The 20,259-nt window shown below is 37.0% G+C and overlaps 1 long non-coding RNA gene across 1 annotated transcript in view; it reads left to right on the top strand.

Moving 5' to 3' along the window:
* The first annotated feature begins 2,669 nt into the window (after positions 1-2,669).
* The window catches only part of LOC124299246 (uncharacterized), a 37,644-nt gene continuing 20,054 nt past the window's right edge, over positions 2,670-20,259 (top strand). The window contains exon 1 of the long non-coding RNA XR_006906971.1: positions 2,670-3,345. This is a non-coding gene — a long non-coding RNA (uncharacterized LOC124299246). The remainder of the gene's footprint in view (positions 3,346-20,259) is intronic.

The raw sequence follows: 20,259 nt of genomic DNA, 5'->3' as shown, positions 1-20,259 counted from the left end.
TCATCATGTTACTGAAAATAAATCATTACGAGACCACGTTAGGTTATATTAGGTTAGGTTATGTTGAACTTTCGCAAAGTGCGCGCGATGATCCGACAACGTAAAACGAAGAATAAATAACAGTTATTTACCAAATTTCTCGCGCATGCTTTCAGCCACGTATTTTCATTCCACTCAGTCAAGTATAATAATTTTTTTCGGTTCACCAGTCACGTAGTAATAGCAGTCCGACATAAAGTACTTGAATAAAGATGTCAAGCGGCAGGCTGTATAGTGACTCTCGCGTCTAGATGCAGGGCTTGTAATGTTTGCAGCAAGCACAGCCCAGTGATATCTTACATACAGTTATTCCCACAATACAATATTTATCATATAAAGCGCAACGGAAGTGGTAGAACTGTACCCAGGAGGAAGAGAATAACGATAGGGTGGAGTTCTGCACGTCGAGCCGCGTAGGGTGAAAAGAAAACTAAAGATAGGCTGAGATTTAGGAGGTGAAGGCAGAATCGTGTATTTCTTCTACCCCACCGACCGTTGTGACTTTACTGTGATTACACTTTTTGTGATCCGATCTGTGTAGTTCTGGCACTCCTTGATATTGGCCGCTCTAGATTAGATTCGAAAGGTGCTGTCAATTTTCGTGTATCCATTGGTGAACTGAAAATGACATTGTAACGATTCTGGTTTTTTCTACAATCCAAGCAATAAGATAAGAAAAAAGTATAAACACATAAAATCAGACCCCAAGAGAAATTGCGTTTTTTGTATAATTTTTGGAATTTCGATTTCGTTCTTTTATTTCTGCACACTTTCTTCAATTCGTTATTCTGTAGTTACAGTATAAAAGGGACACTACTCGTCTCAGGTCTGACAAACTTAGCCTGATAGTTATAAAAAAAAAAAAACACCTACTAAATAACAAATAAAACAGAGATGTATAAATAAAAAAATAAAACGACGAGTGAGGAGAAAATTGTCCGTAAAATAAAATTGAGACGAAAGAGGTTTTTTTGTCGGAAATATGGATATGTACAGAAGACTGTGACGATGATAAAAATGAAGAAAAAAGATTGTGATTGAAGTCTTTGTATTCTCGCTCCAATGTTTAATTAAAATTTCTACCTGGCCAGAATTTACGTTTCAACTCATTATTGTTATACGTCTTATATTCTCGAACTACGTAGATCTACTAACTCTTTCGACCCAAACTTGACTGTCTCTCTCTTCCTCTTTGTCTCTTTTCCTATTTCCACTACAAATCGTCACAACATGAGGACATATCTACGAACTAGCATCTAGCTTTTTTGGTGAAAATTATATTAGGTGGGGTACGAAAAATTTCTTCGATTTCTATTCATTTGATTTGCATTGAATTATGTGATTGATGTCGTCTCGTAATATACAGGGTGTCCTATTTTAAATCAGTTGTTAAGACTTATCGAAAACCAAACGTGGTATACGAAAAAGTTTCACGTGAAAGTTGTTCATTTTCAAATATATGTATGTTAGAGAAATTTATGTATTTTAATTTAGTGAATCTTTTCGTTTTCGCAATTACAGTATCCAAAAGATAGGTTCTTATAAAAATGTCGACCAATCCGTCGATTTGTCGATTTGTCTACACAAAATCTCGCCATGACCTCGAAAATGTTTCGATGACGAAGTTTGAAATTCACCAAATTTCACACTTAAATAATAAACAAAAAAAACTGTCATGTACGTTTTGTTCAAATGTATGCTTCGATTGGAAATATTAAAAAAAAAAAGCGATTTTTATGGTTATCAATGACAACACATTAAAACTGTTCTTTTGCTTCATGGACACTTTATAATTTTTAGGTATTCATTTCCGAGTTCACAATACGTTTATGACATTGCCCATATTACCATATTTGAAAAAACATAAATATATTCGATCAAACCGCATCGTAAACTGAATATTCAACTACACGAAACGTTTTTACATCCGGTAGGCTTTCAGCATGGATGTGCTAAATAGATAAATTGGCATAGGTGATTGGGTGCAGCTCTAAGGTTGTTAAAACGGTTTCAGGCTGGAAAGGAACATGGCTTAAGTGTGCTGTGTGACCGAAACGGGATGGTGGGTTTCGGAAAGCTTGTATAGGCGCCGTGTAAAACATTGCCAATCGAATTACCGGGGTCGCCTATTATAATCCAACCCTCGAACCTACGTAGCTCGTCAATCTATCCTCCATATTATTTTAGTCAAAGGTAAGCTACATAAGTTCGGACCTGAGATATACTCTGTGACTCTTCGATGTAAAAACATTACATTTTCTCAATTTTTCAAGCGGAAGCACATCGCCACGGTTGGATAGATTACTATACTCCATATAGTCGACAAATTTTTCAAAAGCGAAGAAACAGTAAATTTTCAATACAATAGGACGCTGATCACTTAGAAAGCAGGGTTGAGTTTCAAATTATTCTAACGTTTAGAGGTAAGTAAATACATTTATTTTATTAATCCGTTATTCCAATCAAAAAACCTTGAATTAATATATAAGACTTTACGTATAAACGGATATCCGACCAATTTCATGAATGCCATTAAAATACAGGGAACTCAAAAAGTATATATTACTATAAACTGGGATATGAACAACAATTCTGAACCTAATGTGTGTGCAATTGTGAAACGCGCATGTTAAGCTCGAAATCGAGTTTTCAAGGCGCGTGTGATAAAGAAGTTTATAATAGAAAACAATATCGTTAAAATTCAGTCATCTGTCATCCTCCGAAAATTTCCCTGGTAAAAAATAAACGCGATACTTTAATTTTGCTCGTAGACTAATATAGAAGCAAAAAAATTATGGAAAGTTCCACTTACAACATGGGGCTACTTGACAGTAAAATAGCTACACGATAAAAGAAAGAAAATGGTGGATATTGTAAATCTGAAACTATGATGGTATCAGCACCATACGAGTAAACACGTGACGTCGTAGCATTCTACAGCCTGGCGTCACCCATAAAGATTACGGCATCTGACCGGACTAACCTAAAGTGCTAACCATCGACATGAAATAAAACGTTGAGTGCTGCACTCAAACGACGCGGGGAACTCGACTTCAAAAAATCGAAGGCTCACCTACGATCATCAAATTGTGACCAGGTGACGGATTTTTCGTTACCGCTGTAATGTTTGTCTTCTACTGAACGACAGACATAAAAAACAAATTTCTTTTCTTGCACGAAATTGAACAGTGATTATTTTTATCAATTTCAAGTTTAACCAGTTGTAAACATAACATGGAATACCAACCTTAGATATGTGAGCAAAATGATTCGTACATCCATTCAATCATTCGACACTTATTCAAGGTATGAGTTATTGATGAACAAGGTATATCTGTTTAAAACTATGCTTCTGAATCGTCTTTCTTTGTCAAAATTGTCTCTCTCTGCATCTATTGACTGAAGTTTTCTTAACATTCTAACTCAGCTGTTATCTTTACGCTGTGCATCTCATGAGAGGACGGTGTTAAAAGTACGGCTATGTATCCGTTACAACGTGATGAACTCCGGTCAGAGGTTTCGGTGATCCAGGGATCGATTTTCTTCGTATATTCAGATTATTGATTTCTACTACTGGTCTACTGTGAGGATCTCGTGTTCCGTTGACGACTTGTTTGAGAGAGAGCGTTCTCAAAAAGACAGCTGTAATTGGCATAGACCTCTGTCACGTGACAGACACTACGAGTAAAATTCTTTCCAGTCGATATTCTGACTCTAGGGGGGAATACATAAATCGTTACACCGTTGGTCGTGTAGATTTCTCGTGCAATATTCAACGTAACATAAACCTATCCGTTTAATCAAAGAATCAATATCTATTCATCAAAATCGCTTTGCTTGTCTTAACAATTAATTTCTCTGCTCTTTCGCTTAATCTACGATATTCAAAGAACCCACCCGTTGATTCTTAGTTCACCTTGAGAAGGATTTTTCTACTCCTCGCACTTGTGTTCCCGCTTCGTCATTCAATCATTATTGCTAACAGCGATTGGTGCACAACATTCAGTAAGTAAAGACTTGTAACTGATAGTCGGAGTGTCACAATAAAAGGAAAATTTACGTATATGTGCTTATTTTTATAATTCTTCTTCTTTATTTGTACGTATACGCTATATTTTAAATAACCAAATAACTGTTGATCAGAACAGATAATTATTATATATTTGGATATGTTCTTCTTGATTCCATCAATTTTCAAACGACACTTGACATGAAAATCTGATTAATAATTTTTCTGGGTTTGAAAAAGCAAATGAGCGCATCTACTTGCCTACTTATCGGCAAGTCTCAATTACGCGCGTATTTAGAACTCCACCCACTGTGTGGCAGCTTGTGGTTTGAAACTGGAAACTCGGAACTAGAGCAAATTGCGTTCAAAGAGCAGAACTTAATATGCAAGGTCGCAAACTGTTCAGCCTTCAGCTTGGTTTATGACAAGCATTTCCATGGATAGTAAAGACGTTCGAAATTTAAGAAAAATGAATTTCTTACCTGCGGAAACAAGAAACTTTAAATTCAGGACTCTCGTCACCTGATTAGTTAGATGTATCGTTGTTTGCACGATACGCGCTTAAGGCTGAAAATAATTTTCCCTAAATAAGAATTGAACTTGCAGGATATTTGGCGATTATCAGTATTATTAAAAGCTAGCTAAACGTATTGATACAAGGAAGTCTTTAAGATATCAGCGATACGCAGCTTATGCCTGCACGAAAAGTGAAATTGATTTTTTGATTTCAAGTTTGACATTGAAGTACAAAAAACCAATCGACATGGTTTCACACTACGAATTACTTTGCTGCTACAAACAGCACTTTTTGTAGGTATCCGTCGGAGTTAATCCAATAAAGAAATGATGGTCGGATAAACGTCATAATATCTATCGAATCATGGGTTCGAAAACGAGTGGATACGATAATGAAGATACATGCTTGCCATTACGACTTGACCGCATCTTCGAACGCGCGGACATTTTTCCTCGCTCGATCAGAAATTTCAGAGATATACTGATCCAAAGACGCTTACATTCGACTGCTTTTGTATTCAGCCCGTGTCGCTTGTTGACGACACGTGCGAGCTTTTTTCCGACCTCACAAAAGTCCTTTTTTCGGTTTTCACCACGATTTTGATAGCTTATATATTCACGTAAATCAAAATGATGAAGAATTTCTTGTACTTGGTTTCACTACTTGTCCTGATTTCGCGTTACCTTCTCAGACTATATGATTTTTATCCGACAGCAACACTACAGTAAAGATGCACTTTTTATGAAAATAACAAACGACTCCAAAAACATTTCACGTGGAATAATTTCGCGTAAAGTACGCACATGAAAGTGGTTGAGACACAAAAAAAAAAAATAAATATCGTTCATCTACTAAAATACCAAAGTAGTTATTTAATGAATTATTTCATTTATCATCAAAAAATATTGAAATCTATACTACTGCCCAACAATTATAATATTTACTTGGGAGAAAAATTCATAATCAACTAATGCGATCGGTATACATGTAGTGGATGTCAATAACGATTGAAAAATAATATTCAGATATGAAACACAAAATTACGAGTTCTTTGTGCCTACTTGGCACGCTAGTAATTTATTCACACATATCTACCTATAAAAACAGAATAACTACGTATTTGATTTTCATTCAGGCGATGCTTTCTTTGAGAAGGCCGACCAACTACAATCAACTACACCTTCGATGTACCATTTTTCTATTTTATTCAACAACTTTCTCTTGAAATCCTTCATATGTCGACAGGACCTATAAAAACAGTCGTATTCGGCGGGCTATCTAGAACGAACGTAAAGCTTTCCCTATTTTAGGCTTCTCGTATATTAACTAACTTGAAAATTTCCGCTGGATCGGTTCAGTACCTTGAAATAACAGTTTGTGAATTTTATTGTGCTATGACACCGCTTGTGTATCAGCAAAATTTCATTAATATAATTTTTAGTCCACACATTCTTCTACGGTTCGGATTTCCATAGAAGGTAGACCCCTAGCCAGGTCAAGTTATTGAGAAAAGGCAAGAGCCTCACATTTGGCAATAAAATAATATCGAAATATGACTAAATAGTCGAAGGATCGTACGTGACTTTCAACGCGGGGTTTTTCTCCTTTATTATCCAAAGGTTTTACCCATTTACAATACTCAGTTGGCTTCCATATGTGGACGCTGGCCTGCCTGGACTGTTGGTACACGAAGGCACGGAAGGGTCGCGTATTGTTTAACCTCAAGACATATCTGCACGATCCCACTTCCCTTCTATGTACAAAACTTTCAATAAAACAATAATTAATCGATCAATATGATAAATAGACCAATCAGCAAACTCCTACACCCTCCAAACTTCCAAATATTTTCCAAATTCCTTCTTCGATCATCAAGAAAAAATCAGTACACATCAAGTCCTCAAACCAACAACATTGTTTTGGTCGTTTGACCAGAGTTCTTCTCTAACTTCAATCGGAATGGGATGAGTGAGTGAGAGGGTGAATAAATAAATAACACAGTTTCGCGGGAAAGACAGGACGCTTGCTTCGGCATAAAAACCCTCACGGTGCAGAGGGAAAAGCCGAAGCAAGACCAGTGTTTATTAACTGCAAATCAGATCATCATAGAACAGGATAATACAGCCGCTGGTGCGTTCCTTGTCAACTAGATTGAATGATCATTCAATGATCTTAAGCCAACTTATCTAAGTCTCCATGAGAAACCGTGCTCCGCAACTTCCACGCACTCGTGGAAGCAGGGAGTGGGGAGCGTCAGGGTGGCCCAATGCCGCGCAAACAGCGGTCCCAACGTCTCGGGAACCAACGCTGAAGTGCAATGACGCTCGCCCGGGAGACGCGACACCCCCGGCCCAACCGGAGGGTGAACCACGTCTCCCCCGACCGTGTTAAACGGATAAATCTTAAAACTACGCGAGACGAAATAATCGACGCGCGTGTCTAAGGAAAACCTAACACGTCCTACCTATTCGAGCGCTCGAGACTAACTAACTTGCGCGGCGCCCTCACCGGCCAAGCGAACGGACGTAACTGCCGATTCGAGTATCGGCCCACGAATTTCTGACGTCGGCAATAAGTACGTAATTTGAATTACTATAACGTTGAACTACTCGTCATGTGGAATAAGAAAGTAAATCTACTGTTGTGACTCTTTAGTCACCTTATACGTGGTAAATAGGTGCAACATACAAATATAACGAAACTAAAGTATTTGCTACGATAAATTTACAAAACTAATATAATAATAATAAAGTGGTGCGAACAAACATCTACCCAACGATTTTAAGCATTAACCAAATATCTAAACGTAAGTAATTGTCAAGACAACTAAGTATCGATCTATCTAATAAACAACTATTTCGAACTCTGACAAATTCAGCAAATAAACCAATAGAAAATATCAACATCACTACTATAACGATTCGAAATAAACTACTACGAATAGTAGTACGACTTGTAATGTTGTTACCATATTTTTTATATTCAATTTGTAAATATATTGTTAGGTTTTATCAAATTCGACACAACAATTATTTTCCAATTAGATATCCTTTCTTTTCCGATGCTTTTCGGATACCCTCTCCTCCACTAATTAGTGTCGTGCGGAAGAATCCAATACCTGACAGTATAACACGCTCTTTACAAACGCTGACAAAAGTTACCATCGAACTTCGAAATCAAAGCAATACTCGCATGCGTAGTAATTAAGGGAAGGCGACCCCCTATTCACTTAGAAAAAGTTTTATCAGGCATTGTCAAATTTTAGACGAGATTTCGTATCTCTTCTAACACTGCTTTGTTGGACGGTTCTTGTCTTTTGTCAGTAAGTCAGTAATTTGTAAATTTTCTAACACGTTTTTTAGATAGCAAATATTTTTTACGTTTAGCTTGAACTTTTATAAGAGATTTAATTTTCATACGGCGGTCAAAAAATGATGCGTGTTGCTTTACGCAATAAAAAAAAAAAGTTGTAGAGAATTTCGAAACCTTCAAAATGAGCTTTGGATCCAGTTGACCGGAGTATTTCTAACCAACAAAAACTGAAAAACCATGAAAATAGGGATGTTTTTCAGAAATTAACATTTACGCCAACTTGCAACTTGTAAGTGCGTATTAAAAAAATTTTCTCATTTCCGAGCGTATCCTTTTGCTATCTATTCGTGTATACTTTTTCTAAAGTGCAGGAAAGGTTTGTGAAGCAAGCCATACCGATCCTGCCTTACCGTTTTCATAAATGTGGGATAATATCGCTTCCGCCTCGTATAAAGGCTTGCGTCTGCGGCCATAAATACTATAATGGTGGCTCGTGTCTGAATGCGCCAAGATTGTTTCTGATAGTATTCCTTCCTTCACCGATTTAAATGCTTGTTGGCAATCCCTGTTCTACTCGAATCTATACATGTCTTCAAAAAGCGTGTGTAAGGGGTCCAGTACGTGACTGGGGTTTTCATAGAAACGCCCGAACTACTTTGCTAAACTTACGAAAGCTCTGTAGCCTCTGTCTTGTTTTGCGGTGTGCATGCCTTTAACATCGTCTCTATTTTCGCTTAGTATTTTCTCATTTCTTTATCCTATTCATTATCACTTTGAAGCATACATTTTTCCTTGAAGTCAAATTCCTTAAAACTGGGTTTATAAGGGTTCTCGAGGTAGTTGATTTCGAAAATGAGGTGAGTTCTGAGAAATTTTCAAAATTCAAAATCACGGATCTAATATGGCGGACTCAAAATGTGAAAATGATCGGAATGGCTTGAAAATGCACATTCAGGGGTTATTTGGGTCACCAAATATATACGATTGGATCCGTGATTTGAATTTCACAATTCTGACGTCGAGTTCGTTTTCAGCGACCCAAAAGCCCCCGAGTAACAAATTTCAAATGAATAAAAATAATTTTTATATTTTCAGTTCGTCACATTGGATCCGCTCTTTTCAATTTTGAAATTTTTACATCAGATTGGTTTTAAGCAACAAAAACCTAAGATTATCGAATTTCACTTTTCTAGTCCTCACAACTTTCCCGTCATTACATTTGTTCTGTAAAAACAGACATTTTCAACACTTTGTTTATTTCTAGCTCTCACTATATTCGCAGCATAATCATAATCCCTTTCAAAACATCAACATTGACATCTTCGAAGTCCAATTATGCAAAACAAAAATGACATCAATAGCCAAAAAGTGGGATTCAAATATTGGATAACCGATTTAAAAAAAGGTGTCTCACATATAAGACGCTGCGACAGAAAGGGTTATACTTATATCCACGGTATACGATTCGTTGTGGACTGAACTGACATTTTTGTAAATCAATGAGTATGTTACGCTTCGCGTGGCGTGCCGGTATGGTTTCTAAACGCTGTACGTGTGTTGTGTCATTCGGGGCTGAGATTTTGATTCTTCATAATCATAGGGAGAGAGGAAGAGAAGAAGTGAGTTAGAGATGAAATGGCAGCGTTTAAAAACAAATTGAGAAATGAGTACGAAGTTTTTTGACGGACCCGCGTCAAGCACACTGCTGATATAATAGTGTTCACTAATGTATCGTTGAATCTTGCCACAGATGAAATTGTGTTTTGAAAAAAAATACTCGGGATGTGAACAATAAAATTGTTGTTGTTCAGGCAGGCTTGCTGCCAAAGGCAGTGAATAACTGAATTGCAGAAATAAAAGTCATCAAAAGATTAGTAACAATGGTCACATGCTGAGATCTGTCGACGTTTCTATAATGTATTAAGTTGCGCACGTGACCAACTGCGTTTTCCCATTGTGAAACTCTATAAGAAATGCTTCCATCACCCATACAAGCATTCTGTAAGTTGCTGAAAAGCTTTCACAGTCGCCTTTTGAAAGCCACTTCAGTAGGTTGAATTTGATCATAGTGTACCTTTATTTGTGATGTAGTTAGAAAAGCTGTTTTCGCAGCAATGTTCCAGACGCGAGAGTTACATTTTATTTAGAGAATGACTAATCTCTTTTTATGTTTGTAAATTATGTAGCTGCAACAGAATCATTTTACTTTAATTAGGTACGTACACTTATATGAACGAGATGAAATCGACTTATCACAAGAACAACTCGCCCCAAGACTTCTACTACTTCCCATTATGGAAAACTTTAGGACAATTATGCCATTCCATTTAGAACCTCCAATTGATCAGAATAGTGTGCATGCCATAAAAAAAAATTTGTCGTGCCATTAATGAAAGCAGTGGTTCTTCCACCACGAAATCCATTTTCAGGTGCTCCGTAGAATCACAATTATAACTATCTCATCTGAGATTTCAACAAACTACCATTGGGATTTATAACAACAGAATAATTCATTGAAAAATTTCATCTTAATTAAATCTGTAAATCGTGAGACATGATAATTGTACGTCGTAAAAATAGGTAATACAGATCCACTAAACTTTCAACATTCATTACGAATTTCCATCATACGAAAGGTGAAACTAGTTTTCACTGATTGTGAGTCATTAAAACTAGAAGTGCATTTGATCCCGGTTATTCTTCAGAAATTCTCTTGTAAAGTTGAGATTGTATCTGCTTCCACTGCACTCCATTTTCCAGTGCAGGGTGATTTCCGATAATCCTCGCAATTAAAACTTTTCCAATATTTCCCCCATAACGTCTTGCGATTTTTAGAAAAGAACGTAAAGTCTTCTGCGAAAATGATTTGTTCAAAATGCGTTGTTTTTTTTTCAAATTTTCATCGTGGGTGTACGGAGGAAGACAGTGTTAAATTTCAACCACTTTCATCATGAATCAGAATGAATAACAGGGAGCAGGATGGAAATATCATATGCTCACTTCCACTATGTCATTATCTAGAGGTAACTGAAGACAATCAACTAAATAGAGCTTTGGGTGAGCTTTAGTAGAGAAAAGTATCAGGCTAAATATTGGGCCTCCAGGTAAATTGGACTCCTCCACACTTACAAATTTTGCACTATACCTTCCTAAAGAACGGTCCAATGTACCTGGAGGTCCAACACGGAAAAAAATGTTGTGATCACGGTAACACTTAACAATCGTCAAATAGTAAACATTTCAAATATCTTTGCGATGAGATGTACAGTAAAAACAATGATTTTTACCTCTACGCATTGTAACTCTAATTACGTGCACCGTATTCACGACTTGGTTAATGTAGTAAAAAGTTACAGTAACGTTTTAGCATCCTGTTTGTTCGTACATAGGACACGCAAGTAGGAAACTTTTTTGGCTTTGAAATTGTGCGCCATCAGTGAAGAATAAAGATACTAATAAGTCAATCTAAAGGAAGAGGCGTGAAATGCAATAGAGAGTGACGAATTCAAATGTCTTAACCAGAGTTATCGTCACTGATTTAAGGTATTACTGTCATTTAGTCATTGGTTTAAATTAATTTTAATGGCGTATCGCTGAACTCAAAAAAATTTGACTATCAGTAACTTCGTTCGAAAGATGAACCTGAATCGATGAATTCAGTTGTATTGAAGACAGTGTTGCGTCCTATATTCCACTTGATTCAATCGTGATACACCAATAAGAAAATTCTGCGATTCTTATTTTGTCCACCGAGTCAAACTTGTAGACATTGAACAAAAACAACTGTCGATCATTCTGAAACATTTCGTATGAGCTACAATGGCTAAGGACCATTTGTAGATCAGCACACGCAGACCTTAAACCGAGGTTTCAAACCTTTCACTTTTATATATGACCCTTTTCCTCTTCCCTGAAAACCATTTGCGCGATATTCTTTCTTCGCTGCAAACTCGCGAACACGTTTGGCGACAAAACTTGCAAGCTACACGTTCAATAAGAACCCCTATCCCTGAAATTTCACCAATAGAGGTGTTGTAATCAAACCACTGTGTCCACTAACGCAACCACAAACTAACAATTTCCTACTTCTATTCATGATACCTTCACACTCCCACTGTCAACAACTAACAAAACTGCATTCAATTTTTAACTCAGTATCGCAAAAACACAAATACTCTTTTTCACAACACGATTTAGATAATTTGAAGGTATAGTTATTTTTGACACCTTTTTGAACACATCTAACCGTTAATAAAACTGCCTTCCATCCGTAAAAATGCGATTCAATCTTCAGTATTCTATCATGTTATTACATTCAGTTTTAAGTGACATTGACGCATATTAAAGTTCGTTAGTAGCAAATAACAATACGCAATCATTAAAACAATCAGTCTATTCCGAAAACGATAACACAACTTTATACCGTCTCAGAAGTTGTTGTGCATAATAATGAATTGAACTGCTTGAGTTGCAACATGCAGCCGAAGCAATTTAGGGAAAGACTAGACTCCCTGAGCCGCTTATGCGAAAGGTTTGATGAAATCCAGTGAGTTATGATATGTTATTCAATTTCCTAAGATGTTCTTTGCAAATTTTATTCGGCTATTACCGTTGAACATCGGTAAGCCATCCCTTTAGCTTGTAAAACGGTCATTTTGAGGTTTATCTGATTCGATGCCTTTACTCGTATATATGGGTTGAGAAAGTGGGATAGTTTTACGATCACGCTTTCCTATACTCGAAGCCAACTAGTAACTACCGAAGTTTGTCTTCGTCTGTTGCTCATCTCATGTATGAGGTACTACGGATCGTTTACGATAACGTGCCCTAATATCTGGGAACGATGCTACCCGAAGTCAGGCGCTACTTCTGGGGACCCTTTTACGACCCATGTAGGTGTGCTCAAGTTTTCGCATGTTAAAGGTGTTGTTAAAAGTGTTTTTAGGTAGCCACCTCCTCTTCGACCGAGCTGTTATTTGATGCTAAGCAGATGCATTGCATTCTGTGAGAATATCTTAAGAAGGAGTATACAAAAGACCACGACGAAGTACAGCAGGTCAAAAGTTGGACCAGATATTTTTGAGGTGTAGAGAGTGAACTGTTTTCGTTGATAGCTGGAAGTAAATAGGAATAGAAAAATGTAATTTGAACAACACTAATCACGTCATTTTCCAAAGGATCCCACTTTACGCCGGCTTACTCATGGAATAAATGAACGACACTCTTCCGTCCCCACTTTTTAACTCCTTGTCTAAAGAGAATTATTAACCGGCGTTTCACAGGTTTGATTTACCGGTTACCGTAATATTCTGTATGGCTTCAAACGTTGAAAATTGAAAAAAAAAAATACTGTACATATTTGAACCATTAACCTTTAGGCCGCCGGAAAACCTAAATATAGGCGCTGTCGAGCAATATATCAAAACTCTGTATCCAGGGGTTTTTGAGGTCGCTGTTAACGAAACTGGAATCGAAATTCCCAAATTATAAATGGCGGATCCAATACGGCGGACCAAAAAATTAAAAATATTTCTCTAGCTGTGAAATTTCGTACATCGGGGTTTTTGGGGTCGCTGATAACGGAACTGAACTCAGGTTGTCGAAATTCAAGGTGGCGAGGTCACTATGGCGTATCAAAAAATCCAAAATATCGCTCTAACTTTGAAATTTTGTATATCGGGGTTTTTGATGTCGCTGATGAGTAATTGGACCTCCTGTTTTGAATTTTGTAAATTGAATATCGAATTCATTATCAGTACTCTCGATAATTCCCATTTACAAAATTTCAAAGCTGGAGCGATATTTTTGATATTTTGGTTCACCATATTAAATTCGCCATCTCAAATTTTGAAAATCTGATTCCAGATTCGTTATCAGCGACCTCAAAAATCCCACATCCAGGTCTTATTGAAACGATTAATTGCAGAAAAAAAAAAAATTTCAAAAAACAAAAAAATTTCAAACATCAAAACGGAATTTTTTCCGTAGCTGGTTTAGTTGGTCAGTTGGTTTATCCTAGTAATCCAAGAAGATTGTTCCTCTCTCTGTGCCTGCGTTGGAAAATGTCTAACTACCGAAATACTCTCGCTCAACAGTTGTTAGTTATTAATTGTTTCAATTTCGCCAACTTTCTTTATCGCGAGCAGTCATTCGTCTGAATGCGAATAAGTCAATAGATAAAGCCAAGGCGCAAAGCGGCTTCCGCGTAATCCTGGCTTTGGGTGAATAACTCCTGAACCTTGGGGCTGCAAATATTCTGGACACGCATAAAACGAGAAAGCGATACAAGCTCCTCAAGGGAGCAGAGGACAGTCATACGTTCCTATTCAGGAACCGAAAGCTGAGAAAAGGGCTCGGAGGGACTGACACGGCCTCTGAGATCTCGTGATTTGTGTTTCCAGCCTCTGGGCTATTATACCTTGTCGGGGTCCGTCGAGGCCAGGGCGCTGTATTGTTCTACTTGTTTTTCCGGGTGGGGTACAAATATGCGGAAGACCAAAAAGTCAACGAGACGAAATCCCGAAAGTCAAACTACCAACGGATTAAAACGTAGAAAGAGACCATAAATGCGAAAAGATGACTTGTAGAAAAATAAAAATTGAGAACGCAAAAATGTATAAATAAATTTATACCAACATTTTTTTTTTTTTTTTGAGAATGGCCAAGATCACGAAGGGCAAATATTGAATTGCGAAAATAACGAAGAGTCAAAGAGTTGGTTCTTCAAATGTCAGACTCGTGCCTTTGTCAAAAATCTACGAATCCGAATTTATCAATAACGACTGACCAAAGCCTAGAAAGGTCGAAATACCGAAACCCCCTAAAGACAGAATGGCCGAAATGCCGAAAGGTTGGATGACGTCAAAAACACGTATATTCTCCCAACTTCGGTACGCTCGTCATTCTTTATCTTAAAATTCGTATCTCGTGAATTTCGGATTTTCGATCATTAATGTAGGTACAAAAGTTTCAGTCGTCATCATTATATTTCACCGTTAACCATGGTATTTGTGCTGTTGATACTTATAAATGATAAAAACTTTCTTGAGATCGTGAATCTCTATATATCACCAGTACTGCTCCAGCAAACGTTGAGTACACGATCTATAATCTCCTTGATCTTTTATACATCAAAGAAAATCCTTCTGATATTCCCTGTTTGTTTAAAATATTGTGAATCATCCCAATTCCAGCTGATGAGTTACGTTTAACCATGAAATCAAAATTTCTTGTTTGTGCTCCTGTTGGCTTTATTTCGAACTGCATTTTTTGACTGCGTCTGAAATGATTCACATTTGCATTCGGCGTATATAGTTGGTCACACTGTATAAATGGATTATGTGAAACTTAAACAAAAAAAAGTATCTATCCCTAATCTTGAAATAATAAGTAAAATACAGCAACAAACAAATAAATTTATGATTAGCAATCAGCCGATCGTAACCTTGTATTTCAATTGAGTTTCTTTCCCTCTTTTTTGTATATACTCGTACATATCTTGAATTCGGAACACAATCAAATAAGCATTCATACTTCATTCATGGAAGAATAAAATCATACATGAAATGAGTGAATAGGTGAACTGTTGTTCATTTGGAGTTAATATTCCTTGAAGTAGATTGAGCTTACTGTACAATTGATAGATTTGAAAACAGTAATGACAACACGACTATAGTAAGGGGAGTGGAATCACTTGTTAAAAATTACTTAAAATTTGACTTTGGTAATTTTTATTTTTTTTTTTACCGAACCCCGTGAGATTTCCCGCGGTTTCCATATTCTTTCCTCACCCTGTATATTTGCCTTTATTTGCTAACTCGTGTCTCACTGTATACCTGTCACGACATATATTTCAAAAATCAAATCGTGTCACGCGAGGTACTTACTCAATTATTCATTGTCTCGAACGTTTGAAAATAACGAAAACTTTTAACCCTTGCATGCCACACTGGGGTCTGAGAATTCCTGAAGTATGACCCTATTAAGCTCATGTTCTTCGAGAGAAGACATTCTTTATTTGACTATATCTCAGAAGTGTTTAACTCATACGATTTTCCCTAAATAAAGTTCTCGCCAATTGGTTATCGGGACCGAAAAAAAAAAATAAGTGGCATGCAAAGGCTGAATCAAACGTCTCAAAACACTTCTTGGTATCTGGTTCTACTTGACCTGTCTTGAGTATTTTCTGCACAAAATCTATATCACGGTCTTGCATTTGCCTTAGTTCAATTCATTCTCTGACGGTAATATTTACTAATATACCGCACCTTCAGTCCTGGCTCAAATACTATGCAAAAATAGTAGTCCTCAGTGTATACCGTTCATCAGGCATCCCGAGGCTAGATGTTCTTTTGACTGCGGTTTTGATTCCCAATAAGTGGACACGGTATGCGTCAAGTGCTTGGATTACTGCTAGGCTTTTGAGATCTTAGGAAATATTTGTCCATTATTCTAGTCTAATTTTACAACCAATATTACACAAGACTACTTGTTTTGCACCATATTTTTACTTCTCATCATCTATGGTAAAATGGGATCAAAAGTATTGGTTTTGGTCAAAAATGACTTCGTCTAAAGTCGGACGTCTTGTATCCGAAAAGCAGGTTTTTATAAAAATGTCGATCTGTATATCGGTTTGTCTTTCAGTCCCGACAAACTCCCGCGATAAGGTCGGAAACGGCTGAATAAAAAATCTCAAATTAACACGACTTCAGATAATGCAGTAGGAAACAATTTCATGAAAAATAAAGGAACCATTTTATGAGAAGAATAAAATTTTGACAGAAGATATCGATCTTACTCGACGATACTGTCTAGAATTGAATTGGTTTGTAACGTGATGCGAAGAAAAACGATTTCTTTTGCCGGACAAGAGATGTTTCTAAGCCTATTGAGACTGTGCAAAGAATGCAATATAAAATACTGATTGGCAGGAGCCTGCTAAGTGGCCAAATAACATCGGTAACATTTCACGTATAGAATTTGTAAAGCACGACTTACAAAAATAAATGGGAATACAATTTTTTATTTCGATACAGATCGCCGATAAATCAACATAAGGAATCGCACCCTCAAAAGTGGTAAAAAACTGGTTAGATTCTAGCTCGTGTATTCAAAGAGCATGGATTCCGTTTATTGTTTTTGCTGCCAGTTGTTTGGTTTCAGTTAAGTCTAAAGCAGTGATGAATCTCAGCTAGCTAAGAGCCCTACTTGTGGCCCTCTGAAATACAGCAGAGACATTTTTGAGGCTACAATGCATATGCATAAATTCTTAATGCTCGTCTGGTGTAACAAATGCTGAAACTCTTACTAATTGCGAATCATTAGCCATCAGAATTTGATAAAACCCCGACTTAAGGTTCAATGATATAAAAAACGATATCCCATTTAGTCGGTTCGGTTGTTCTTCAATGTTCGGTAAGTGTAATTTATCAGATTTTATCGTTTTATTCGCCCCTCGATAATCTACGCACATGCGAACCTCATACGAGTCTTTTTCATCTGTCAGTGAAATGGGGCTGGCATTCGATGAATGGCTTTTCCGAACAATGCCACTGGCTTCTCACTCAGCAACGATTTCTTTAACCTTTTCACGCTCAATGTAGGATAATCGGTAAAGACGGTAGTGCATCAGTTCGTCGTTTCGTCATCTTATTTTCATTCCTGTAACATTTACCTGACTTAATTTTCCGTATCCGAAGCTATATTTATATAAATCGCCGAGCAATTTCATCCAATTTCAAAATATCCTGATTACGTTCCATAAGGAATAAAACACCCTACCAAAAAGCGTTTCTCTAGTCTTTGAAAGCTTGAAAACTATTGAAGATACTAAATTTGGCAGTCGCCAGTTGCTTGAAATATTACCCAAAACTACCTTTTTGTGTTTTCTGGCGTATCGCGTGAACCAGATTTGACTAATGGATACGTTTCCAAAATCGATAGAAAATTTCATGTCATTTCTTGCTCAATCCGCGTAAAACACTGTAATCTTCTCACGCTTTACGGGTTCTCCAATTTTGGCCCTTTTTCGGACGGTTCTGTCTCAAAACTTATTCGTCTCAACAACAATTTTGTAGGAAAACTCAAAATATATAAAGTTAATAACAACTATTTGTGGTCAGTCGCCCCAATTCTTACATTGCATACCCAAATGTGCAACTTGTACCAAAATTCAGCTTGTTATGAATTATTTCCGTGTAGAATCCCTTGGAGACTTTTTTGTTGATTGCTGGATCTATCACAATCCGACTTGATTATAATTCAGATACAGCCAAATGCGGTTAATAAATTGTTTCAGGTCATACTTTGTCACGCTCGAATATACTGTAAATATACAGTTGATCCCCAATCATCAGCAGGTTGTCAATAACTTCACTTGACCGTACTATTGAATCTGTTCCGGTAGTCGTAGCTAAAGCTACAGCATCATTAGCAGTACGCTGTTTACCTTGCGTGTAAGGTAGCGGAGAATGGTCAACATCGATGATGACATTGAAAACAGTAGAGGCAGAATGCACAATGCACGTATGATTGCATTCTTTGGTTATTATGGTGTCGTAAGCACGTAAAGTTATCTGTAAGTCGTTCCCACAGAATTGTCTGTAGAGCTTACGAAAATGGAGTGGACGTTTTTCTTGCATCTTCCAGGTCACAGATTGCAGATTGCAGATTGCACGTAGAAGTTGAAACAAAATGTATATCGGTGTCTCTCTCGACCTCACTGAAGATGCAATGAAAAGTTAAAGCAAACTACATCGCCTTCTTTTCTCATCTGATGTCTCGCCTTGTGCCCTGCGTTCCAAACAACTGAAGCTGATACAGTCAGTCCTTATGGTCCGAGTACACGATGTTACTTATTTTTAATGTTATGACAAAGTCTACGCATTACTGATTAGGAAATGCCACAGTTATCGCTGTCCTACATATAATACAATGCCGGACAAGGCTGTCCAGAAACGTTGTTGTTCATGCGAGAATAACTGATTAGGTGGAGAGTTACGAAATTGGTTCTCCGGACAACGACCAAAAGCATCACAAGAAGAATGAATAGGATATCAAGGAAATAAAATCTGAAACTATGTACGCGGGGAAAAGGCGATACCAGCAACGAATTTGAAAGGAGAAGAAGAAGTGTGGAAAAGGCATGTAAATCAAGTCAAGGAATATAGCCAACCGCTCGGCGAAAGCAAAGCGAAGGGAGGAGCCAACGGAAGTGCGGAAGATTTGAACCTAGAGGATGGGTCTGGTGCATTGGGTTTTACTGTAGTTGAACCAGGCTAATTGTAAGTAAAGTTAGGTTGAGTGAAATCAGGTCACGATGGAGCAATAGTAACAAAACAAAATGTGAGTGAAGTTCAGATTTATGTTTCGGTATGTGATAAACTAAAGATGAAATGGAATTCATTGGGTCGTTAGTAAATCTCTCCGTTACAAATTTCAAATAAAGAAGTTCAAGCCCCTACATAGTTGACCGGTTATTACAAAATGCAAAACGTAACATGAGTTACTAAAGAAATAATAATACTTCTTAGGGCTCATCCGATCGCTCGGAAGTCCTTTATAAGAATAAAGAATTGCACGGTCAACCGTTTTCTGAGTTGACATGCAATTTTTCGTATACTTTTAAAGCTTGTTGACATTTAATCAATCTGATTTGAATTGAAGCTGCTTTAATCTAGAGGATTCTCGTTTGCCAATTACATCGATTATATTAAGGCACAATTTTTCACAATACCGTTAAGTCGAAACGTTACCTCTAAATCTCTTCCACCCATTTCAAATTTTCCTTCTTCCATATTATTGAGGTCCATAATAAATCTTCTTCAATCCCTTAACTTCAATGCCGTCAATGGTGACGAATTGGTTTAAATATTTGTGAAAAAACATTCCAATACAACTTTCTAACAATAAGACATATTATCCAATAGTCAGATAGTGCAAAGATGATAATCGTTGCATGTAGAGTAAGCAGCTGTAATACTGTGCGAAGTCACATCATGAAAGTATAATTTTTCGGTAAAAGACCTTCTAGATTTATCCGAGTTACGTGGGTGCTTTTAAAGATAACATTTTCCATGCTCAGCACGTAGGAAATATAATAGCAGAAAAAATATCATGAGATTATACGCGAAGCAAGATGCGCTAGACCGGAAGAAGCAATAGTTGGATAAGGATTCCAATCCTTTTTGCGGTATTACCGACCACATGGGTACAGACTTGTAATTTTCTCGATTGCACTATTGGGTTGACCGTTTTGTCAGATTAACCGTGTTGCAAAATATTATTCGTGTTAAAAATTATTAAAGATATATTTTGATAAAAACTTTTCCCAAACTTCCCACTTGAGCGAATCGTTTAAGTATATTATTTATACGAATAT

This window comes from Neodiprion virginianus, chromosome 1 (genome assembly GCF_021901495.1).
Source record: "Neodiprion virginianus isolate iyNeoVirg1 chromosome 1, iyNeoVirg1.1, whole genome shotgun sequence".
NCBI classification, from domain to species: Eukaryota; Metazoa; Arthropoda; class Insecta; order Hymenoptera; family Diprionidae; genus Neodiprion; species Neodiprion virginianus.
The sequence above is the reverse complement of the archived record's forward strand: the minus strand, read 5'-3'. Positions and strand labels throughout refer to the sequence as shown.